This window comes from Emydura macquarii, unplaced genomic scaffold (genome assembly GCF_026122565.2).
Source record: "Emydura macquarii macquarii isolate MOO-44397 ecotype Brisbane River unplaced genomic scaffold, CSIRO-AGI_Emac_v2 contig_18, whole genome shotgun sequence".
Lineage (NCBI taxonomy): Eukaryota > Metazoa > Chordata > Testudines > Chelidae > Emydura > Emydura macquarii.
Window position 1 is genome coordinate 96,465 of NW_027130155.1, and position 25,780 is coordinate 122,244.

The window sequence follows — 25,780 nt, forward strand, 5'->3', positions numbered from 1 at the left end:
TTGTTAAAATGGTTTTTGAGTATGTATGTTAATGCTGCGCAGTATGTTACAGATGGTAATTTTAAGTTTAAATCTCATTTTTGTATGTGACGTTTGTGATGAAAAGTAAAAAGAAATAACCTGACAAGATGTACTATGAATAACTTTTAGCTGTAGTTGTACTTACCAGTTATTTTTTGGGCTGATCTAGTTATGTTCATTGATGTAGGCATGTACAGTTCTGGTTTTTTTACTTTGTATATATGAATGATAAATATAGTCTTGAAGAGCAGCATTTCAATTTTTCATTTACAAATTTCTAGGGAATCACATGTAGGATTGTTGCAATAATTATGGCTTTTGGGAGGAGGGAACGAACAAAAAGATTTAAGACTGTCATTGTCTAAAGGCTGGAAAGCAACATTACTATTACAGTTCTTTCGGATGCATCCATTACAGAAATGTTCAACATTCATCTTTAATCTGTCACAGATCAGTATGGTTCTTTAATGCTTGTTAAGGGCTGGAATATTCAGTAATGCAGTGCCTGGAAAAGATATCACTAACTTTGACCTGGATAATCTTTCTATACAGATATAGAAATTATGATTGAGTTTATTTTGGCCTCTCAAATCCAGAATTAGATGTCTTCAGTTAGCGCTCCTGTGATACATAGTTAAGCAATTTTCTTGCTTAAATTTTACCTGATCATGTTCTGTTATCTTTTGAGAATTTATAATTTGTGCCTGCTTTCTCTTTAAAATAATTTTTTTATACTTCAATTGAAAGTTATCTATCTAACTGCACCTTCCAACTAGTGGCCAAATGGTGGAAGGTACAGGACATGCAGAATTTCTTAAGAAAGGACTTGTTTAGCCCATAGCTGCATTCTGTAAGAACTCAACATTATTTGTTGTGTACATTTTAGATATTTAAAAATAATATTTAAAAATTGCAGACCCACAATTTAATAGAAAACTGCTGGGGTGGGTGTGGGTGTGTATATGGATTTTTTTGGTTGATTGGTTTTTGGTCATGTAAAATAGAGCACCTGTATTTCTTTTTGTTTATGGGCCCTTTTAAGCTGTGTTCTTTCAGCCCTAAAGTCATAGTGTAAATGCCACACAAGCTCACTATCTGATTGAAAAACTGTACTTGGAGTAGTTATCAGTGATTCACTGTCAAACTGGAGAATTTATCTAATGGTGTTCAGGAGGGGTCAGTCCTGGATCTAGTATTATTCAATATTTTCATTAATGATTTAGATAATGGAGTGGAGAGTATGCTTGTGAAATTTAAAAATAACACCATGCTGGGAGGCGTTGCTAGCACTTTGGAGGACAGGATTAGATGATTTTGACAAATTGGAGAATTAGTCTGAAATCAACAAGATAAATTTGATTAAAGACAAGCAAAGTATTTCACCTGGGAAGAAATAATCAATGACAGAATTACAAAATAGGGAATAAGTGGCTAGGCAATACTACTGCGGAAAAGGAGCTAGAGATTGTAGTGGATCACAAATTGAATATGAGGCAACAATATGGTGCAGTTGTTACTCCTGGGAGAATTCTGTGCCAAAAAATTCTGAGCACAGTATTTTAAAATTGTGCAAAATTCTTCATACTTTGTCAAAATAAAACAATATAATCATGCCAGTTTCACTTATTTTGGTAATTTATTTAAAAATACCTGTCAGCAAGTAGTCTGTAATAATTCAGATAACAGAAAAGATTCAAGAACTGTTCTTTGACAAATAGATTCCTTACTAAACATATTAATACAGAACATGGAGAAATAATTATTTTAAACTGCAATACAGACATGTATTTCCTGCAGCCCTCAGAAGCAGTGCAAAGGTTTGGGGCAGTCAGTGGTAACAGAGGAGCTGAGGGAAAGGGAAATAATTGCTGGAAAGGAGCCTGGGGGTGAACCTGGAAGGTAATTAGGTGTGGGTGGGAGAAGTATGGAACGGGTTTTTTTGAGAGGGGTGGGGGAGGAGGGATTGTTCGGGAGTTGGGAAGCCTCCCCCATACACATCCTGGATGACCCCTAGCCTCTCCCATTCAGTCAGGCACATCTGCTCCTGTCCCCGTGTGTCCCTGCACCCCCACTTCCCATTCATCCAGGCATATCTCCACATGTCCTGATGTGTCCCTGCACCTCCAATCTCTGTCCCCATGTCTCCCTGCACCCCTACTCCCAATGCTCAGTGTTTGCTCAATGTTGTCACCCCACTAGCTCCTGTGCCCTTGCCACAGTCTGTCCTCTCTACTAGCTATTCTGAATCCCAGTCTGTGTGACCCCCTCCGGCAGCCCAACATGCCCTGCTCTTTCTCCCTCCATATCCTGTGCTGCTTCTTTGAGGAGTGTCCCTGTGAGTGCTCCACTTTAGGTGTCGGAGCGCCCTGCACGTGAGATCAGAGATTTATGGTACCAGTGCCCGGTTTGGTCGCATGTGCGTTGTCACTGTCTCGCGCTGTTTTCGGCGGTTACATAGCACTGTGTGAACAACCGTCCCTCAGTTCCTTCTCTACTGTGGAGTGCAATTTGTATCTACATACTCCGAAGTAGAGGGGAGGAGGGAAGGTAATGGAGCACCCACAGGGACAACCATCTCGAAGAACCTCAGTTACTGCACAGGGTGAGTAACCTTATCTTCCTCACCTGGCCCCACAGGCAGGACACTGGAGGAAGACAGCCTCTGCCTCTTCCATCTCTGCAGTTGGCTGTTTTGGCCTATGAGTAGAGCCCTTCAAATCTGCGGATATTCATGGACCATTTCTTGCGGACCTCTGTGACTTCTGGGGCAGTGCTGGAGCAGCTGCCAGTCAGGGGTGCAGCGAACAGCTGGTCAGTTGTTAGGCTGCTGGCAGGGCTCAAGAGATGATCAGCTGTTAGGCTGAAGAGTGGGGTTAACCAGCTGTTAGGCAGGAGGGGCAGCTGAAAGGGCTGATCAGCTGTTAGGCAGGATGGTGGGGCCCAAATAGGGGTGGCAGGAGCTCAGCTGATGTGTCATGAGGATGGGGGTAAGTCTAAAAGAGGGAGAGCGGATTGCAGTCGGGTATAAATTTACTCCTGCGGATGCAGATCGGATGTGGATGGACATATTTGTATCTGCCCAGGGCACTACCCATGAGCCAGTTGCCCTCTCTTCTGGTGCCACATTTGCCCCGGTGAGGAAAAGGTGTAACTGCAGCGTGACTTCTCTTGGGACTTCCCTTTGCTTTCCCATCTGAATCAATTATTCTGTGGGGACACCGGGGGGAAATCTGTGGGGGACATTAATTCTGCACTTGTGCAGTGGCGTAGAATGCCTGCAGGAGTAAGTTATGAAAAAGGCTAATACCATTCTGGAGTGTATTAACAGGTGCGTCATAAGACACTGGAAATAATTGTCCACCTCCACTTGGTCACTCTTGTATTGTGTTCAGCTAGAGTACTGCATCAGGGTTTGAGTGCCACATTTTAGGAAAGATGTGGACAAATTGGAGAAGGTCCAGAGGAGGTTTACAAAAATTAGAAATGGTTTAGAAAACCTGACCTATAAGGAAAGGTCAAACTAACTGGGTATCTTTAATCTTGAGAAAAGAGGGACGGGGCGGAGGGGAAAGAAAGTCTGATAACAGTCTTCAAATACGCTAAGGACAGTTATAAGGAGGACTGTGATCAATTGTTCTCCATGTTCTCTGAAGATAGGACAAGAAGTAATGGGCTTAATTTTATCAAGAGCGATTTAGGTTAAATATTGGTAAAAACTGTCTAACTATAAGAATAGTTAATCTTTGGTATAGCTTCCAAAGGGGGTTATGTAATCCCTGTAATTGGGGGGTTTTAGGAACAGGTTAGACAAACCCCTGTCAGGGATGGTCTAGGTTTACTTGTTCCTGCCTCAGTATGGAGGCTTGCGCTAGATAACCTCTCAAAGTTCCTTCCTGCTCTACATTTCTATGATTTTGCAAGTTAGTGATTTTTTTTCTTTCCAATTTAAATTGTAGCCTTCTTCCATATCCTTTCATTGCTAAAGTGCAGTGGCATTTTCACATGTATTGAAGCCATCAATTCATCAGTCATAAACCTGTTAATTAAATGACATATATTCATTCTGCTTTAGTTCTATTTTTTTTATGATGAGTAGATATGAACCCAGCGTGTTTGTCAAAACAAGTATTCAGCTAATAGCGCCTGAGCTTTGTCTTAAGAAGGCATTTGTTTTGACAGCAGTCAGCCTTATGAAAGATAAATGATATGGTTATTACTGTTTCATGCTTAAAAGCACCTCTCAAACTTCTTCATCAAGAGTAAGGACTATAATCAATATGCAGCTGTTGCAAGTAAAACAAATTCCTAATTAACTATATGAATAAAGTAAATTTCTTGATTTCTTCCCACCTCCTTTAAATTTGACAAAGACTTTCAAGTATAGATTTATTTCTACCATACACTAAAATCATGATTTCTAATTAGTAGCATTATAAAATAATACTTTCCTCATCTGTAATGTGTACTTATGTAGCACCTTTCATCCAGAGATCTCAAAGCATTTTATAAACAGTAATTAAGCCTAAAAAATTGTGCAAAGTGCTAAATTTTCTTACTGGTTTTATAGATGGGCATATGGAAATGCACAGAGGTTAAGGTCTCAGTTTTTGGCTGTCCAGCTAAAATATCTAAGGGCCAATATTCACAGTTCCTGTTGATTTGAGAGAGTTGTGCTCAGCACCTCGTCAAAACAGGCTTTAGGTGTCTCAAGTTGAACACCTATAGAACAGAGGCATGCAGAATTAGTGGGCACTTCAAAAAATTCAGGCCCAGGTCACTTACCAAAGGTTTCACAGTGACCAGTGAAGGAGTCTGTAAAAGAAACCAGGGGTCCTGACTCCCAATTTTTACTTTAGCCAATAGAAAATACTACCTCCTGTTGTCTGATGTACTTTGTGAAACTTGGAGAAGATAAACAGTACTATTTGATTGTGTTCTAGAAGATTATGCAATGTGAACAAGCTTCTTGTACAGTTAATGGCCATTTCAAAGAGCATAAAGTCATTTACATACTTAGAGAAAAGATTGGCATCATGGAATGATTGTTCTCTGCTGACCCAGGGTTGTGTAATGGTCATGTAGAAATATGTGTTATGAGAGGAAAGCATCCCATCGGTGCTCCCTAGGTGTATGTATGTAAAATCCTACATCAATGAAGGCCAATTACAGGAAAATGGAGCACTGGCAACTACACCATTAAAGGGGAAATTATATTAGGATATTCTTTCTAAGAGAGGAGCACCTGCAGCAAAATAATTTGCCCAAATTGCAGATTTGCAGTATAAAATTAAATAGGCACGTCAGTATCCATAAACGGAGGAATTATTCATAGCATAATATACATATGAATCATATTTAGAATGTGCAAACTCAAAGCTCCATTCATTTTGATTTTACTCATGGATTTTTGTCATATTTTATATTATGTTATCATGTATCTTGGAGTTGGGTAGGCATGAGTGGATTTCTTCTGTGAAATGTTAAGTTTTGTCAGCCCAGAGGAGGAGGAATGCAGAAACAGAGTTTTGCTTTTAAATTATATAGTCGTTGAAAGTACAGCATAGGATTGGAAGGGATCTTCTGAGTTTAGAAAACAAGTCAAACTTAAAAACCTTTAATCCATAAGAAAATACAACCTCAGTAGTGATGTATAGTACGTGTGGTATTGCTGTAATCAGACTGCTTGATACTCCTGGATCTAATATCAAGTCTTTTGTATGATTCTTATTACTTTTCTTAGTAAAAACACATACATATTTTTTGTAAGTAGACACCTAGCGGAATTGGGCTGTGAATAATTTCTTTTATATCTCCAGTACAAGCACATACAACTTGTTGCCATTGTAAATGCTGTTCAAGGAGAAGAGGACTACATTGGTCAAAATACAAATTAGAATGAGATGACAGGTTTTTCATTCCTGATAGAGTGGCGCAGCGGGAGTGTGCTGGGCCCATAACCCAGAGGTCGATGGATCGAAACTATCCTCTGCTACCACATGTGACGGAGTCCCGCAGGGATTGTGCCCTTGAACCTCTCGGGCGCCAGCCAGTCAGGACTCTAGTGCTGCAGAATCTGCCTCTCAGGTCTCCACGCACGAGTGCTACAGCCTCCTGACTCTGGCCCCGCAGCGCCAATCAGCACTCCTACTTATTAAAAATATATGTAGTAGAAGTGGAAAAGATGTAATTGAACCATTCTAGTCATGATAGACCTGTTACTTGTCTGTTGTCCGAATTAATTATGCAGCTATATAAAACCACTTCAGGTTGGTAGTAACAAAGAGTAGTTACTCTCGGATGCCTGAACACTCTGCTAAGTGAAATGAAACAATCATTCTGAGCCCAGTTACACTTGGGCACATCTTTCCCTTTCAAAATTGCTGCCATCACCACATAGACACTAACTGGCAACTTTATGATCAGTCTCAGAAGAGTGTCTAAGGATGGAATGAGCATGGAGACAGAATTATCTTCACCCCTAGAGGGGAGTTCTCCAGGTGAGGGTTGAGGCAAATTGTCAGGGCTTTGGGAAACTTGCAGTGTCATTGCCCATGCTTGTACATATCCCTTAAATAAACAGAACTTCAACTTCCAAAGCTGTTAGCTTTTCTCAAGTATAAAGTCCCATTTAAAAAGAGGAATTAAAATATATTCCAAGAGAATTTAGGGGAGTGGAGGGAACCCCTTCCCCCCCCCCAAAAAAAAAAAAAAAAAGAAAAAAAAAAGAAAAAGGATCATTCAGAAAGAAAATATTTGATGAAAAATAAAACATTCATTCTTCCACATTTAGACTAAAATATTTTCAGACAAGCCATCTGAGTATTGGAAATGGTACCAAATTATCTTGGAGCTATGGCGGAGAAGAAAAGCTTTTTAGTAACAGTTCATGAAGTTGAGGCACAAGAACAACTGAAAGCTCTTGGTGACCATACAAAATGCTTTCAGTGTTGTTGCAGCCATGTTTGTCCCAGGATATTAGAGAGACAAGGTGGGTCAGATAAATATTGGACCAACTTCTGTTGGTGCAAGAGATAAGATTTTGAGTTTATACAGAGCTCTTCTTTGGGTCTGAGGAAGGTACTCAGAAGCAGGGCCAGATTTAGGGGCAGGTGACCGAGGCTACCGCCTGATGTGCCAGGTTCATGGGGTACCAGGCTCAGGGTGCTGCTTTTGTTGTTAGCAACAAAAGGGAAAATAGAACGTTAGAAGTAATATGTTTCAGGTATTCTGTATGTACATTTCAATTATCCTTAACATTTTAAAGTTTCTATAAGCTTAGAGAAAACATTTTTTTTGTATTTACTTATATATGGACAAATACAGATTTATAGATCCTAGTGTGCATATTTATTGTCATGATAGGGATAAATCATGCATGCAAACTGTAGATCAAAGTCATGACATGGGCTACAAATGCAATACAAAAAAAAGTATTCAAAAGTTTATACAAATGGAGGGGGGGTGCTGAAGACGGCCCTTGCCTGGAGCGTCATTTGGTCTAGGGCCAGCCCTGCTCAGAAGTGTCAGCTAAATACACAAGGTGGAACAGGTTGTTTAGCATAAGTAGTTTAAAAATATTGTAAGAGATTATGCATGATGAAGCAGCCAGTTAACACCTCTGCAGTTATAGGAGAAAAAAGGGGGGGTTTAGTGGGTTCCAGATTGTTGTAATAAACTATAAATCCAGTGTCTGTACTAAGTCCATGATTTTTAGTGTCCAGCAAAATTATGAATTTAAACTTAAGTTTCATCTTTTGAAGGCATTGTGCAGGTTTTCTTTGTGGACAATGACTGAGAGGTCAGATATGGAGTGATTATTTTGTGCAAAGTATTCACCCATGGGTGATATGGTGTTTGTCTTTTATCATTTTTCTGTGTGAGTTAATTTGAGGGAGAAATGATAGTCTTGTTTCACCCACATAGTTGTTATTGGAAAATTAGTGCCCTAGAAATAGGTACACCACATGTTATGATAGGCAGGTATAGGACCAATGGGTCTTGAAAAATGTGTTGAGGGGCGTAGTGAGAGTGTTTAATTTTCAGTAATAGAAATATGATTAATTTTTTGCTCTTTTGAAGAAGTTTGTCTTAATGATTTTCACTGTAATGAAAGCAAGGGTATGGTTTCCATTCCATTCAGTGGCAGTTTGTGGGCAGACTTTCAAAAAGAGCTGAGAACCCACAGCTCTCATAAATATGTGGCCAGATTTTTCTACTGAAAATCTAGCCCCAATTATAGATACTGAGCACTACTGAAATTCTGGCATGGGAACAATCCTGTGCTATAATCAATAACTAGGACACAAATTGTGATGAATGTCATGGCTGATTTCACAACCAACGGATCTTTATTTGACATCTGTCAGTATCTTTGAGTATAAATTGGATTAGATAATTTAACTATGGTGAATCTTGCTCACATGCACAGAGCTGAGCTAACTGCTAGATTTTGAGTGCTGGAGGAATTTTCCCCTATGTTTTATTGACAAAGACATTGAGTAGGGGTCAGAGATTCTTCATCAACACTCAGCAGACAACATCTGTTAAGATATGATGTTATGTATTCCTTGGGCTCCATCTCCTATTAAATGAGCATGTGCACTAACAAATGTTGGTCCATCCCATGCTGTGTTGTTCATGGGTTTGGGGTTTTTTATTTTGTTTCTAAATTTCAGAAATATTGTGTTCTTAGGATTTATAGATTCCAAGCATGCCTTGCATTCACAACTAAAGCCAGCATATTTCTCTTTTAGCTTGACCTAAAATATTCAACTCTTCGGAGTATAGGAACTACATTATTAAAATAGTATTCAGGAGTGGCATCCACAATATCATGTAACCAGATGTATGTACCTTTTATGCACACTTCTGGGAAAAATATGCCCAGCTAGGTTGCCTATGAAGCATGTGAGATGATTACATCATGCTAGGTAGAATGTAGCAGTAAATTAGAATATATACAAGTAAGTTTATGTGGGTAGCAAATGCAAGCTGGTACACTCAATATCACAGTATTGTCAAACTGAAAAGTTAAAAAGTCATGTTTTTTGTTTTTTAAAAAAGATTATATTGTGTTTTTGGAGAGAACTGCTTGCACTGACATAGGTACTCAGTAGTGCTGGAACTAGGAGTGCTGGGGGTTCTGTTGCACCCCCTGCCTTGAAGTAGTAATAACAAACACCAAATACATGGTTTCCATTATCAGCACCCTCACTATAAAAATTGTTCCAGCTCCCCTGCAGTTACCGTGCACAAGTAAGAACTATAGTGTATTGGTTGGTATCCCTGATGTATAGTGCAGTGCTCTCAACTTTCCTCAGTTAGACTATGTATATGGCCATTCTCTTCTTGTTGCCATAGACCTGGTACTGGTGTTGGCTCTGCCCACACCAGTCATCTTTTAACCTATGGACGAGGGTTTGAGACCAGAGTTTTCCTTGTACTTGATAGGCTGCCCTCCTGTGCTAAAGGACTTCACCTGAGCGATATGGTTATCTTAAAGGCACCAGATACCCACCTTTCACACCCCCACTTTTAGTAAAAAAACCCACAAAAACCCACCTCTGTTAAGTAAAGGCAAGTGAGCGGGAATTTAGTAGCCTTTGACAGCCATAAACACTACCATTTTATAAGTGTTGGGTGCTTAGCCCCAAATCCATCCTGGCCATAACACTTTTTGGAAAGTGTCCTATGTAGATCACCTAAAACAGTGATCTGAACATGTTTGGAATGATAAGTTCCTTTGAAGGGAAAGTTGGACTGCACCAAGGATCGGCCTGAAGTCAGCTGCTCTTTATTACATTGATGGACTATGTCAGCAGGAAGATCCCAGTGAGGAAAGGTGCTGTATGCAGATTAAAGCAATAAGGGCATCCTCCAAAGAGGACCTAGAAGAAATAGTAAACCCGTGGTATAAACAGCTAAAATGGCATGGGATGAAAATGAACATGACTAAGACTGAGGACATGTTGCTTAGTTGAGGTGCCACAGAGGGAAATTGGACACAGAGATTAATGGATTGAGACTAAACAAGACTGACCAGTTCAAGTACCAAGAGTGACCAGTTCAAGTACCTTGGTGGCTGAGTCATGGAAGACAGCGAGCTTGAAAGAGAGATGTAGTGCAAATGGGGGAGTGCTGGAAGAGTGTGCAGTAACATCTCAGGTTTGTGTATAACAATAGTATGCCACTGGGACTAAAAGCCCAACTGTATAGAACGTCGGTGTGCCCCGCAGTGTTGTACGTGCGGAAACATGGCTGATAAAGAGATGGCAGTTTCAATGCCTACAGGTGCTTGAGATGAGACGGCATCACACCAAAGAGGATTGCACCAACAGACAGATTTTGAAATGACAGTATTAGGGTGGAATTAAAATCTGTGATGTGGCTGACAAAATCCAGGAAGGGCAACTTTGCTGGTTCAGACTCATGCAAAGGATAAATGAAGAGGACCTGGTGAAGATAACATGGCAGCACACAAATATTTTATCAGAATGAATTTGGCATGGGTCCATTATTCACAAGTCACAAAGCCACAAGTATATGAGTTCATCTCAAGTGATTGGAGGAAGTCTTTTATCCCACACTATCTAATAATGATTCTGAGTGTTTGAGATATAAGTATATAGATCAAATCAAGATTTTTATATAAATATAATGTGCATATACAATTGTAATTTGTATAGAGACTCAGTATATCAGTTATCATCCCAGCATCATTTAAAAAAATATTTTAAACCCATTTTTTGTTGTTGCGTGCACAGCCTGCAAAGAATAAAGTTATTTAAAGAGCCTTAAACAGATTTGTTAAATCTTACTGTGTGTATGGTGCCTCTCTTGATCACTGTGGAGGAATTTCTGTCCATCAATTATTTTCTCTGTGGTGAAAGATTTATTGTAAATTTAAACTATATAACCAAAAATGAAATTCGTATTACAGTGATGCTGAGAACATTTTAATCATGTTATTTTGCGCTTGTGATTACAAATCAGATCTTCTCTGCAATCATTGTGGGTTTTATATATCTGCATAAGCCTATTAGTAAATGCAAGATACCAAGCCTTCTTTAGAAACAAGTTTTGTTATTTCCTTTTAAACATGTTGCCATGCAAATGAAAAACATTCAGATTCTTAATAAAACATGGGGCTCCTCCTCTCGCCTTCACAACACTCAAGTAGGTACATATGAGGTGACTTATCTTTAAACTGCACAACTAAAACACTTCATCTGAGATGGATTTTAAAGCTAAAGAAGGCAATGCCTTTTCCATAAATTGATGTTGGATAAAGTTTGTTGCGGTATGTATAAGGCAAAGGGCTAATACCGGGAAATGCCTAAAATAAATATATGTTATCTTTATTTATAGCAATGTAATGGTGTTAAAAGGATCAAATTCTTTAGAGTCTACTGTTAGCTTTCAGTGAAGCTTATCAAACACTATTTTGCTATTCTTGTTAAATGATGTCCTTGGAACAAGTACCAAATATAATTTAATATTTAATTCTCATCTGTTATATTTCTGTGATGGATTTTCAGCCCAATATAAGTCCAAATGTCAGAGGGAAACTATAATCAAATTAAATCCTTCTTTGTGATTTAAGGATTCATTATAAATGCAAACAAAAAAGGTAACATTTTTATTCTATTTCTTCACCTCTTCTTGTGGGTTTAAAAGGAAAAATTATACTCTTTGAATGTTTCTTTCATAGACTGAAAAGAAGGGACTTCAGTGGGAGTTGTATGTGAAAATTGAATGGAGAATTTGGAACTTAATTTTCTTATTTTGAACAGTTTTGCTTTTTTGGAGCAAAAGAGCAGAAAGCCCTAAGAAGGGAGGGGACTTCTTCATTTCTTTTTATTAAGGTAATAAGATTCAGAGGTAGAATGTGTGTTGTATTGGGGTATATTCTTGAAACTCTTTAAGTTGTGTTACGAAAAAACATGGAATCAAATTGTTCATAGCAGGAACATTCAGTGGATGTCACAAGAGATGTTGATAAACATCCCCAGAATGAACATCTTTGTAAAAACTTTAGTAGGGAATATTCAATAAAATAGCTTCTGGCTTAGAAACTGGGGTGATCTGTGCCTGAAACCCAGAAGAAAAGTTACAATACACTTTATAAAACTTTGGAAAGCGCTGTTTATTATGGAAATACTGAAATAGCCATCGTTGTAGTGATACTAGTAGGTATCACTTCATTTTGGTCTTATCAGGACATGTCTAAGTGTTAGACACTTCATTTCTGAGATGATAAAAAATAGGTTTTTAGCAATTTAACAGTGTGGCAAAAGATGTTTTTTCTTTTAGCATCGATGATCCTTTGCCTGCCAGAAATGCCTTCATATCTAATCTGTGAAATGCATGATTGAATATGAACTGCACCAGTTTTACTGCATGAACCCATTAGAAGAGACTCCTCCCCACTTCCCTAACTGTGGTGATTGAGTACCAAACAGATGACAGTCAGTAGACTAGGGTCTTCTTTTATTCCAAAGAATGCGCTTGAGTAGACAAGGCAGTTACAAAATTTTGCGTTTGTAAGAGAGGAATTCTACTTAACTTGTTTTGTTCTAAATCCTCTGAATCAGATTCCATAGTCTGCATTCATCCTTCTGGAGTGTCATTTTTCAGATGTTATCTTCAGAGTTTATAGAGAACAATAGTACAAAATTACCTTCTGAGTCAGTGTTCTGTTATATGTTGGTCCCTCTTGTCTTGTCTTATGACACGTTGGTCCCTATGGGAGCCATGCTGAGATAGCTTAATTAGGGCAAAACTGCGAAGAATGGGACAGGCAATTCTCAAATACTGGTGGTTATTTCTAAAAATTAGATTCACCAAGACCGCAACAAACAACTTCTCAATACCTCACTGATTATCCAGAAGCCAAAAATGCAGTTTCCTTAAAGCTATCTAGCCCTCTAGCTTCCACCTAGATATCAAAGTCAGATATGATAGGGATTAATGAAAATCTTGTCCATCATATGAAAAAGTTCTACTAATCCCAAAATACCAGACGCATTACACTGCAGGTCAATTAATATTTCAGATCTTACCCAAATACATGCTTACAGCCAATTCTTGTTAACTAAACTAATATTTATTTAAAAAGGGAAAAGAGAGCATATTGGTTAAAAGATCATTATACAAATAGATGAGTTGGTCAGTTGCATAGAGATGGTAAGATGAGTTGCAAAAGTTCTTTCCAGAAACCAGTACATAGGTTATAATCCAGTAGACTGTGCATGTATAGAGTCTGTATAATTTCTTCCATAAGAAATGGCATGGAGATCCAGACAAAAGCTGGTGACCTCAGTGTTACAACTCAAACTTTCCCTGTCAAAGTTTAAGCAGATCTGAGATGACAAAATTGGGGCCATAGGGACCTTTTATAGATCCTTGGTAGGCTTATCAATATCTTCTTGATAGCAGGTATCTCCTTGGATGGAGGATAGATAGCTTTGAAGTAAATCCCTACTTTCTAGGCACACACTGCTAATTAGTTGCATTGATTAGCATCAGGTTATTAGCCATAAAAAGATAGTTATTACTCAAACGTCAAAGAGAAACAAAAACAGTGGCATTAACTCAAGTTCCATATAAATGTTAATATCTTCTTTTGGTCTCTAAATAAATAGAACAGTAATAGACAGGAAAAGCAGTTGATCTATCAAGTTATATTTAAACAGACAACTAGATACCTAACAATCCAAGTCTACATTTCAAAGCTGTAGCCTATAGGACATGACTTAGTTAGCTATTGATAAGGAATGGCCCTAATTACCATCTCAGTACTTTCCTAACATGTCCCAAAGGTTGGGTTTGGGTTATTCAACCTGTTAATGGCTTAACCCTTCCTGGCTCAGTGTCACATTAGCACTAGCATCACTTTCCTTATGTGAATTGGATTTTAACAACGTTCAGAAGATGTGTAGTAGGAGTCTCCCATTCTTCCACATCTCCCTTTGGATTTTATTGGTGATAATGTATCTCCATCTCTATTTTTATTTGTTCTTCGTTTCTTCGGTTCTGAATTCGTACCTTTTTAAAAACCCATATCACAACTTCTCCTGCACTTTTTATGTGTAATACATTTTTCTAGTTTGTTTATTTTTGTTGTTAGTAAAAGATGCCAGATAAACAGCTCTAGAGCCTGAGGTACAGAACAGGTGCAGCACAGGATGATAAATCCATATATACAGGTTACTATACATATAAATCATACACATATCCTCTGTTGAGGTGAGACTAGAACCGTGATTCTTTTGCTCTGAAAAGGGGCTTCTACTACGTGAGCTGGCACTACTAAAAAGTCCTTTTTATCCTCTCCATGAGCTAGACACTGACTGTTAACAGTTACACTGATGTTTTTTCCTTCCCTTGACTCATACCTTGCCATTTACAAGCAGTGTATATTATCATGGGTAGCAGCTGTTTACTTCTCTGACCTACTTCTCCAGTTACTTGTAGGGATCAGCTTCAGGGGACAGGGGTTTACTTTGAATTTCTGTACACTTGGAGTTATTCAGGAATAATTATTGAAGATTCCAGGTATAGACATTCTTATTCCGGAACATGTGTTTTGTTCCAGTTTAGCTTAATCCACTTTGAAAGTGTTAGAGTTATTCAGGAATAGCTATTGTGCTTTAAATTTACACCCTACCTTAATCTGAATTAATTTTTGAATGTACATAAATCTCTCAAGGTTGCCAATTCCTTGATGTCTCTGCTGCGTCCACCACCTAGAGTGCCAGTTGTAGAGGTGATTTTATGATGAGCACACCTGTCTAGTAATAGATGAACAAAGACCACCAATTCATTTAATGTAGATCACTGAACAGCAGTAAACTGGCAGCTTTGACAGTACCAACCTGAATTGTGTGTCAGCTTCTCTGGGCTACCCAGTATCCATTCCAGCTGTACTTTATTTTCAAAACAGGGCCCTAATCAGTGCTACTGCTGTGTTGTATGATTTCCAAAATGGGCTTCAGAAGGCCAATACACAATTTGAACCTTTCGTCTGATGTGTAAATCAATTTCACTATAACTAATAAACCGTGACATTGTGATCGTGAAGTAATTGGAGTTTCTTTAGCATGAAGGATTTCCAAAGCAGAAACAAATCCTTTTGAACTTTTTAAAACAACTGTGCATGTTATCAGCAACTGAAACGTTTAAATTTCAGACTCTTCATCACTCTGTGCATATCACTATATAAGTAAAGCTGAAATATAAGGCACATGCTGGAGACTGTTTGGCCACTTAATAATCATAGGATTTAAAAAAGAATTTACAGGTTTTGCATACTTTCTAGTATTATAACTGGAGCTCTCTACAATTTTAATTACAAGAAGTCCAAACCAAGTGAACCTTGCCAGAATCAATTTGGCTTTTGCTTTTAATTTTCATTAAAATTCAAACCCAAACCTGAAAATAAAACTAGGTAGTTGATGTTGTTGAACCTGTATGAACCAGACCAAAATCAAAGACTCACCTTTAGATTGTCACATTGAAGTTTCATGGTACTGGTAAAGGTGTGTGTGCGCCCCACCCCAGCGCTGATTGGGTTAATGAGGGCCTGAGAGGCCATTTAGGTCACCTGGCTTCACCTGAGAGCAGGAGGGCCAGGATTAATTGAGATTGAAACCCAGCTGGAGTAAGGCTGGGCCAGCACTAACCACACTTGCCTACTACACCATGTTCCAGCTCAGGAACCCTACAAGCAGCAATTCATGTGTGCTGGTATCCAGTTTCTGTTGCTGTTTCCCTGGGTTCCTTCTTAACCAGCCTCTCTATCTTCCCTTGCCTACTTCTGGAGCCTATTCTACTTCTCTTGGCTACTTCATCCTTGCTTACTAGACTCCATACTCCAGGGCAGGATCCCAATATTTACTGTCCCCCTGGACTTCCTCTCTGCTCCTGATGGCAGTGATTACAAACTCTTTCTCCTGCAGTCTCAGGGCTGGTATGGGCTCACACCCTATCACAGTATCTCTTCAGAAAGAGTTAGTGCTCTGTTTTCTTGATCAAGAGTTCAGCTTTCTTTACCTTTTTTTAAACAAAGTACCTACTTGTGGCATTGAGAGGAATCATTCTTCTGTCAAATAAACAGTGTGGCTTGTGTACAGAAATATATGGGCTTACAAATACCCTGGGCATGATTTAAGGGAGCTTCTTGGTTCCATATTTTCAAAGGAATGTAACTCAACATCGAAGTTGTGAATAAGAGATTAAAACTATCCCTAGACCTTAATGTTTTGCTCCTAAGCCCCATAGGGATCTCTAGCCAATGAGTGAGTTATGTGTAATCTCTCTCTCACACACACACACGTGCATGCGCACACCCCCAGTCACCCTCCCTCTGTATTCAAAGATTATTAAGGTTGCAAGGTCAAGCACACAAAAGTTTAAAAAATGTGAGAATTAAGGATACCTGTACAACCTTAATTTAGCCCCCCTGTGTGAGTGCATTATGATATAGTCTTTAATTTCATGATCACATACTAGTTTTCCCCCACAGGATTCCTGCTTACGGGATGGATGGCGCTCACTCAATGAGCATTATTCAGTATTGTTTTATATTCTTTGTTCAGTGTGTGGCTCCATGCCTTATTTACTGCACGCTATTCAAACCATGCTCTGAAGGCAAATTGATTTCCTCATGGGCTTTTCTATGGTGCACATCGCTATTGTATTTGAGTGCTCCAATAATATTAATTGGTTTGCTTTCGTAACACCCCTGTCAAGTGAGGAGTGATATCATCCCCATTTTACAGATGTGAAGCTGAGGCACAAGATTAAGGTAAAAAACTTCCACTGATTTGGGTGCTCAATTTGAGACACGCAGATTCTGATTTTTGTGAGTTCTTAGCACTATAAAACACTTTATATGCTCACTGCGCATCTCCCATTGACTACAGTTGCAGCTGAGAGTGCTCAGCATTTGTGCAAGTCAGACCCCAGGTCTCCAGTCAGGCACACTTAAAATGAGGAACACACTAGTGACCACCAGTGGAAAGTTTAAGTGAAAATGACTTGACTTAGACTAGAAATACAAGAACTCTGACAGAGTTGACAGAGGCAGGGGTAAAGTCAGATTCTCCAGGACGGCATTCAACTGCACAAAGCAAGAGATCATCCTTTCAAAGCAAGAGATCACCTTCTTCCTGTAATCCCCTGCCTCATTCACATCATTTTGGGACTGAAATGAGATTGCACAGGAAATCTTAATTCTGGTAAATCCTAACTGCTGTGTGCTTGATTTTGTATCTCTAATGTTCTTTTAGTGTAGATTGTTTCCTACTTTTTAAAAAATGCAAACTGAAAAAACAAATTCCATTATAAGGCATCTTATTGACACTCACATTGTTCATTAGTGAGGTAGGAACCTTTATATCCACCATAATGACCACTGCAACTTAATCTAACAGAGTGATTTAGAAATAAGTTATCCACTATGTGGATCACCACTAGAGGGAGATAAGACCTACTTTGCCAGTGGGTTTCAAAGATATTTACTCAGAGCAGAGGACAGGTAAGACTCAGGAATCTTAGGCTCCATTTCAGACACTGGAGGGGAGTGTGCTCCATCCCCTCCAACCGGTCCCTGTCCTGTCTCTTCCCCAAGGCTGGCTTCTTGTCCCACTGTCATTCTCCCTTCCTGCTCAGTCTCAGTCCCAGTCTCCACTCCTCAGGTCAATCCCAATTCTCACCCCATCCCTGCAATTCTTTGTCCCCAGTCAACTTGCCCAGTCACTCCCAGTTCCCCTTCCTGGCTCCTTGTATGATCTTCCTATTCCTCCCTTTCCCCTCCTTTCACCAGTCTCCCTATTCTCTGGCTCCTTGTCCCAGTCCCTTTGCTCAGTGAAACCCAATTCTCCACCTAGAGACCAGCTCCATGTCAAATCTGTCTCCCCTCCCTACCGGCCCCTGGTTCCTAGTCCTAATCTCCTTGTTCAACTAGTTCTAGGTTCTCTTCCTCTTCCCTCCCACCTAGTCCCAGATTCCCGCTGTCTCCCAGTCCCATTTTTGTTTCCCAGATGTGCCCAGTTTCTCCCCTACCTTCAATCCCAATCTCACCAGACTTCTTATCCGACTCTACTCCTATCCTTCCCCCCAGTCTAGCTTTTGTCCCCATAGAATTCAAATCAGATGGCTTCTTCCTTTAAGCTGCCTGGGTACCAGCAGGGGTGGGTAACTGAAAACACAGAAAAGATGGGTTTCCTGATTTGGCCCAGGCAGCCATTACAGAGAGAGTAGGGTGACCAGATGTCCTGATCTTATTGGGACCATCCTATTATTAGGGGCTTTGTCTTACATAGGCATCCTATCCCCCTTCTGCCCCATCTGATTTTTCACACTTGCTATCTGGTCACCCCAAGAGAGAGTCTGTCTGAGCCCTTGTAGCCCTGGGCTGGTTCATGCACAATCACTTTGTGGGGATGGAGCTCATGCAGTCAAGTCATACGTAAATGCTGTGATGAGTTGGAACAGTCAGATTTTAGCTGCTAAAATCAGTCTCTACTGAGCATATGCATACTGATTTTTCAAAGGCATAAAGATTGGCCAGATTTGAACAGAATTGCATGCCCGTGCTCCAGGTAGGGAGTGCTACATAGCTTGTTCAAAGAAAAAGTCGTCAAAAGTTTTTAACATGGACCAAATAATTTATTTGCAAATACTAATCCTCACAACACCCAATGAGGTAGTTAATATTAACTCCATTTTTACAGATGAAGCACAGAAAGGCTAAATAATTTGCCCAGTGCCATAGATGGAGTCTCTGTCAAAGCTGAAATTGGCTCACTGGAGTTCAATTTATATTTCAGTCCCCTCTCAGACTTAGTACAATTCCTGTGGACCATTTTGTGAGTTAACTACAGTTTCAGAATTAACTGTCTCATTTTTTTTCCTATCGGTTTAAATAAAATCTTGATATTAATTTAACACTAGAAGTCAGATGATTCCTTAAAAACCCTAAAGAGCATGAAATAATTTATTTTCTAGGTAATTTAAAAGTGTGTACGGAGTCTTTTATCTTTATTTCTATGTTCCTGAAGGAAATCTAAGTTCCTGACTTGTTTAATAATTGGGAGAATGGATACACTTTGTGAGTTGTTCACAATACACAGAGTTCCAGTTTGCCCTCCATTAAAACAGTCTTCCCTCTCTTAATCTGCAATCCTCTCCAACAGAAAAACTGTAATCTGAATGCACAGAATATTTGTGTATCCCATACTACAATTTGTTAAATGCAGGTTGTTAGATCCTGTGTTCCCTTCACTAGTTAGTGTGTCTGTCTAATTTTTACAGCATTAAAATGTAATGGACTTGTTTTCTGTGACAGTGCAAACTGGAAATATGATCATATTTAGCTGAGAGAGGCAGCATGATCTTTTAGTTGGGTTAAGTGACTGGGAGTTAGAGGACCTGGTTTATATTCTTTATTCTGCCACTGGCTTGTAGTGTGACCTTTGTCCAAGTGATGTACTTTCTTTGTGCCTTAGTTTATACAGGTGTAGAGCAGTTTGAGATCTGATGCCAGCACTGCACACAAGCAAATTATTTAGATTGCAATCTTAATTTATTAGACTGTAAGCAAGCTCTAATTTATTATATATTTGCTCCACATCTAGCAAAGGGAGGCCCGGCCTGGTTGGAGCATTTAGGCATGACTGCAGTATAAATGTTTAATAATAATAATAATAATAATAATCTTTGCCCATATGTATATTTTAGGCCAAACAGGTTTTACTTTGCTCCTTTTCATTTTCTTGGCTCTTCTGTGGTTGTTATTTATTGTTTGTATTATTTTAGCACCGAGGAGTTCTAGTCATGGACCAAGATCCCATTGAGCTATGTGCTTTACAAACACAAAACAAAAAGACAGTCAGCCCCTGCCCTCAAGACTTTCACAATCTTTGTATAAGATGAGACATAACAGATGGATACAGCAGACCAGCTGACAGCAGTACAAGGAAACAATGAGATAATATTGGTCAGCATAATGGGTTGTGGTCTTAGCATACGAGCAGCTAAACTGTTGTCAATTTTTTGTGGGTATCATGGCAAAGGAGAGTATTAAGAAAGAATTTGAAGGACAACAATGACGTGGTTTTGGGGATGTTTACAGGAAATACCTCCCAAGCATGAGGCAGCTAGTAACTTCTGCTGTGAAGGCTGGTGTTAAAATTGATGTTAATGGTGCTTGTACTGAAGGTTGTTTTCTTTTGATTATAGCTCTTATTAAATAAAGTACAGGATAAGGAATAAGAGCCACAATTTTGCTTGTGCAGATTTTGTTTCCTGAGGTCAGAAGAGAGGATAGTTCCCCAAAGTACTACAGTTGCCCTGACTAGCTTGGAAAAGTGTATGGGACCGATCTGAATAATTCACAATGTGATCAGGAGGGGAGACCAGAGCAAATATGTTAGTACTTCTGTAATCTAAACATGTCACTTACTTCTGTGACCAACCTACATGTGTTCAAACTGGACCCTACATCAGTTTTAAGATTTGTATTTCCTAGCTGACACCACAGTACGCATGAATGTAAGAGAGCTCTGTTGATTCTTTACAATTAAACAGCTATTTAATTTAAGCAAGTGTGAACTGCTAATATGTTCAAAATTCTTTTCATGCAAGTCAGATCATTAACTGGAACCAGAGCAATCTCTAGAAAGCCTTAAGCATGTTTCTCCCTTCATTAATATAAATTAAATTTTCTTTGTAGATGTTGTGGGCCTGTAGTATATTTAAGGGCGATGTTGCATGGATTCTAAAGCTGGTAAACAGTTTCATGTTTATTGGATTAACCTCCAACCTTTCTAGTCTTAAAAAATATCTCCAAACTTTAGATGTAAAGAAGTTATTTTTTGGTTTATGGCTACATGTTGGATGTAATCTGTTTCATTTCTCATTTTCAGTAATTATTTTTCCAACATTTTTTCTACAGCAAAGACAATATATGAATTTCAATAAACTGTGAAAGGGACTGCATGAGGGGAATAACAATTTTGAGATGTGGGGATAGATTACTTGTCTAGATATCTTTTTAAACAGAAGTTTCTCTCTCCTCTTTATTTTCCAAAGAATAGTCCCTTATTAATTATGTTGCAGTAGGGCCCAAAATATATTAGATGCAGTGGGATTTTTCCAGACCATATAAGTAATTTAGGAGGACAAATCCCAATGAAAATCAGTGGGACTGATCTACAGAGTACTGGTCTACACACAGTTTTTGTACTGATTTTAGTTATTTCAGTTAGGGGGTTGATTTATTTTTACTAAAATAATTAAAGTGGTGCAATCTCTATTGTGGATGCAGTTATACTGATAGAAAGATGCCATTTAGTTGGTTAATTTTTGCTTTAAAATGTTATTACTATTTAACTTTACCACCTTACTTGGAAGTCCATTCTGCGTACTTGCACTCTGTGTTTAAATTGTATATCACCTGATTGCTTGGCTTTTGCTCTCTGTGTGCTTGTGATATCATCATAATTTCCCAATTTCTCCACCATAGTCTTTCCAGTTAGTCAAGATCTGAATTTCTAATAAAACATGAGCATGTATTTAGTCTTTTAGGCCCTCTATCAGAAGTATGGATTGAGTGGGAAAGAAGACAAGCCCAGTTTTTAGAAAAACCTTTACAGAATATCTTTAAAAAGGTGTAGCTAATTCTGTTAATTTACTAATGTAGTGCAGCATGTGTATGGATTTTTTCTCATAAGAACAGTGACTGCATCTAAAGAATGTTGTTAAATCATGTACAAAAGACACCTATTTGTCTTCAGTTTCTTATGACCCTTTTTCAATTGGATCATTTCGAAAGAATTTGGTGGAAGATGCAAATAAGAGACTTATATGGTACAATTTCTGTTTGTAGCTGGTGATTCGTAGCTTCTTCAGCTGCTATGTATGGTAACATTACTCAAAGCTGATACACAGAGCACAAAATATTCAGTTGGGTGTGTGTGCTCTGTAAAGTGCCTAGAGTGTTTTGGTGTATTCTGTAAATAAAATAATAATCTGATAGGATTAGTACACCTCATAGCCAATGACAAAATATTTTTCCTTTTAAATGTACTTATCCCGAAAGAGGACTGTGAGCCCATCTGTCATCTGTAGAAATGTTTTGAAAGCATCTCCTCAGGCATTGAGGGCTGGGCAAGAAAAGTTGTATAAAATTGTGGAGGATTAAGAAGAAGAATGTGGAGGAGTTCTTAGGTATAAATTCCTGCAGGCCAGCTCCTTTGAAACAGAAGTCAAATGCTGCTGCTAGTGGGTTAACCCAAGGCCTGAATGCTTAAAGAACCAATATCCCTAGCTTTCTGTAAGTACGTGGTCCAGAAAGGGTTGTGTACTATTTTCAGAATAAATCTGGAAATGACTGAATAGGTACACTGTCAGTGAAGAACTATTAATGTTAGGGAGGTCAAGACAGATCAGAGCATTTTTATGACTTATCAGGAATTATGTGGTGGATCTTCTTATTTAAAGAAATAAATAAAAAATACCTTTTTCTATGGACTGAGTGCTGTCATGTGCAGCTTGTAATTGTCTTATCTTCATATTAATTGCCTGTTGGTACAAGGGGCTCCAGGTCCCTTTTTTCCCTCTCCCTTTGCCCTCTAGCTGCTTGAGAAACAATCTGTTCCCTGATTTTTAACACCCCTCCCCCTAATGAATGGTTGCTTAAAGGACAAATAGTAGGACAATAAAGGACATAAACTGGAACTTGTAGTAATCTGAAGAGTGTGTTGCCCTTGATTTTAAACAGTACTGCCTGTGTCCATGTCAGAGCTCCGTGATAACTCCTCTTCCCATTTGCTTCTGGAAGTGTCACTTTAAATCTTGCCCCTCCTTTGATCACATCCTTCACAGGAATCATGTCCTATTTAAACTGTTTATAGCATTAGTGTAATAATGTTCTTTTAAAAAAAAAAAAAAGAGAGAAACTATCCTAAAGGTGTTCCTCAATATCCCACTCCCAGAATAGTTTTAGGAAACAGAACTGATCTCTTTTGTAATTCTAGAAACCCAGCCTCCCAGAGGTTTATTACAGATGTCCAAGATTCTTTTTATAGGTGTGTTGTTCAGAGGAGGTAGGGAAAATGCTATAGGTTATTGTAAATAAGTGTGTGTGCGCTTCCTTTCAGGTAACTTGTTTTCACAGTCTTTGTGAGTTTTGGGTATGAGCATTGTGCCTGTGACTTGTAATGCCTCACACTGACCTCTAAATATCATCCTTTCCTTATTGCACTCAAATAAAAACTTGCAAAATGTTTACAGCCATGGATTGTTAAAAGGTATTGCAGAAAAACCTGGGGATGTTGAATATAATATTTTTTTGCGAGAGTGCAGTTTCAACAGATGTAAAATAATGTCAGGTGGTGCAGTTTTCTACTGCCCCTGCCACCTGTTGGAAATTTCCTTCCAAAAACACAGTTGTTTTCCTGAAGTGTTTCTGTTGAAGGAGCTTTGTCTTTTATGTCTTTTCTGTCTCAAACTATGGTCATGAAATCTCTCTATTCTCATCTTTTATTGCTCTGCTTGACCTTGAACATGTTAAAAAATAGAGGTGTGTTTTTGTGCAGTTTTTGGAGCTATGCTAGGGAGATGCTTCAGCAGTCACATAAACAGAAAATCTCTTGTCAGCATCCAACAATTTCCTTATCTCTTTTTATGGAGGTTCATAAACTTTTAGAAGTCTACCCTGCCAAGTTCAGGACATAAACATACAAATTGTTAGCAAACCTTAAATCCAGATGGCAGAATCTAACCTGTTATTGCCCTAGTTTGTGATAATATGGAGATGTGAAAAGAGGACATGCTTTTCAGGCTTGTAGTAAATATTTCCAGAAGACACTGAAGTATCTATATATTTCTCTATGTAATTTCCAGATTACTCAGGGGTAGATTCATATGTTTGGTTTAAAAATATTGTCTTATTTTGACCAGATATCAACTATTGAGTTAAAATTAAAAAATGTGTATTTAAAATACTACAAGTAACATGCCGTGCTGTCTGTTTAGCATACACTGAGCTTAGTTTTCAATTGGGAGCAACCTAATAGGTCATCCACATCCACTGTGTGGGTGCTCAGATCAGCACTCAAGTATATGAATGTCAATTTTAATTTCTGTCCATCCTACTTTTATGGGCCTGTCATGGGGTAAGTACACTCTGTTTCTCCTTGGGATGGGGCAAGGGTGTGATGACCCATAGGCTAGAGACCCCCAGACTACTACCAGGCTCAGGGGAGCATGTCCTGGTGTGTAAAAGTCTCTAAAATTGCCCCTTCAAGTCTATGCGGCCCAAAGGCCAGAGTCAATATGACTGCCTTCGTGTTCAGGGCTGCACGGCCTAATGGCCAGAGTTAGGTGGGCTGCCACCCCAGGGGAGGTGAAGGCTGGGATAGGGGACAAGGGCCCTCCCTGTTCCGCCAGTTCCCAACCCAGGGCCTTGTCAGTGGCAATTGTGTGCCACTGAGACATCAGGATCCTGCCACAACATAGTAACTTCTCCTGGGGCTATTGCTAGCTCCTCTCCTTCCCCGGGCAACCTACCCACTCTCCTAAAGTCTCGGTCTGTATGTCATCAGGGTTCCCAGGTCCCTCAGCGAGGGTGGTTCCCTGAGGCTCCAACTTCCTTTGGGCATCTGAGGGTTCCAGGATCTCCGCCTGTTTCTCAGTGTCTCCGGTACCCCCAGTCTGGGGCTGCAGCAGCGCCTGGGCTGGAGCTTTGTCACACGTCTTCTTTGATGGTCAGCTTAGAGTGATCTGGGTGCTCGCTTTTATACTGGGGCAGCAGTTGGAGCATGCCCAGCCCGGCTGGACAGGTTGGACTCCCTCTGCCCATAGCGTGAGATGAACCCCTTCCTGACCAGTGCGAGGTAAGTACACCCCATCACATGGCCCATCACTGTAGTATCTGTGTGCCTCACAGTCTTTAGTGGTTTTATCCTCACAACACCCCTCTGAGGTAGGAAAGTGCTAATTATTTCCATTTTACAGATGGGAACTGAGGCTCAGAAAGGCTAGGAGACTTGCCTAAGGTCACAAAGGAAATCTGTGGTGGAGCAGGAATTTGAACCCAGGTCTCCCAATCTCTAGGCTAGCACTCTTATCAATGGACCATCCTTCCTCTGTACAGCTACAGTATTTGGATATCTTATTATGGTGCTCACATCTGGAAAATGGGCTAAGTGTTTCCTGAAAATGCTTATCATGGACAAGCCAAAAATAAGTCATGTTATATTAATAGACCAGTACCAAACTGTAGGACCTTTCATCCTGGGGCCTTCATAAAATACACACATTGGAATGTCTTCACCTGTCAGTGAAATATAGGCTGGCCATTTATATGGTTGTAAGCTGGACTGCTTTTCTAAGGTTTGTCCCCCATATGATTCTGAGACAAAACGGTATATGCTTTGTCTAGTGTCAGATGGGGACACCGTTTTGAAGAATATGCCATCCCGCCCACACTGGCATGACTGCATGCAAGGTCACACTGGTGCGGGTAGGGTGGCATGCTCTTCAAAATGGCATCCCCATGTGCAGGTGAGGTCATGCTGGTGGGGGTAGGCCCATGCTATTCCCAGAAGTACTGGAATGTCCCGTGTTCTGGGGATGCATGAGTGGCCGTCCTAGTGAAAAGTAGTCTCCCCCCAAGTGGAAAGTAGCAGTTCTTGTAACAAGTATACAATAATTCTGCATATCACCCCAGGCAGAAAGAGAGAAGTATACT

The 25,780-nt window shown here is 39.5% G+C and overlaps 1 protein-coding gene across 1 annotated transcript in view; it reads left to right on the top strand.

Moving 5' to 3' along the window:
* Nucleotides 1-25,780, top strand: part of PPM1L (protein phosphatase, Mg2+/Mn2+ dependent 1L) — a 171,523-nt gene that overhangs the window by 38,479 nt on the left and 107,264 nt on the right. The window lies entirely within an intron of this gene.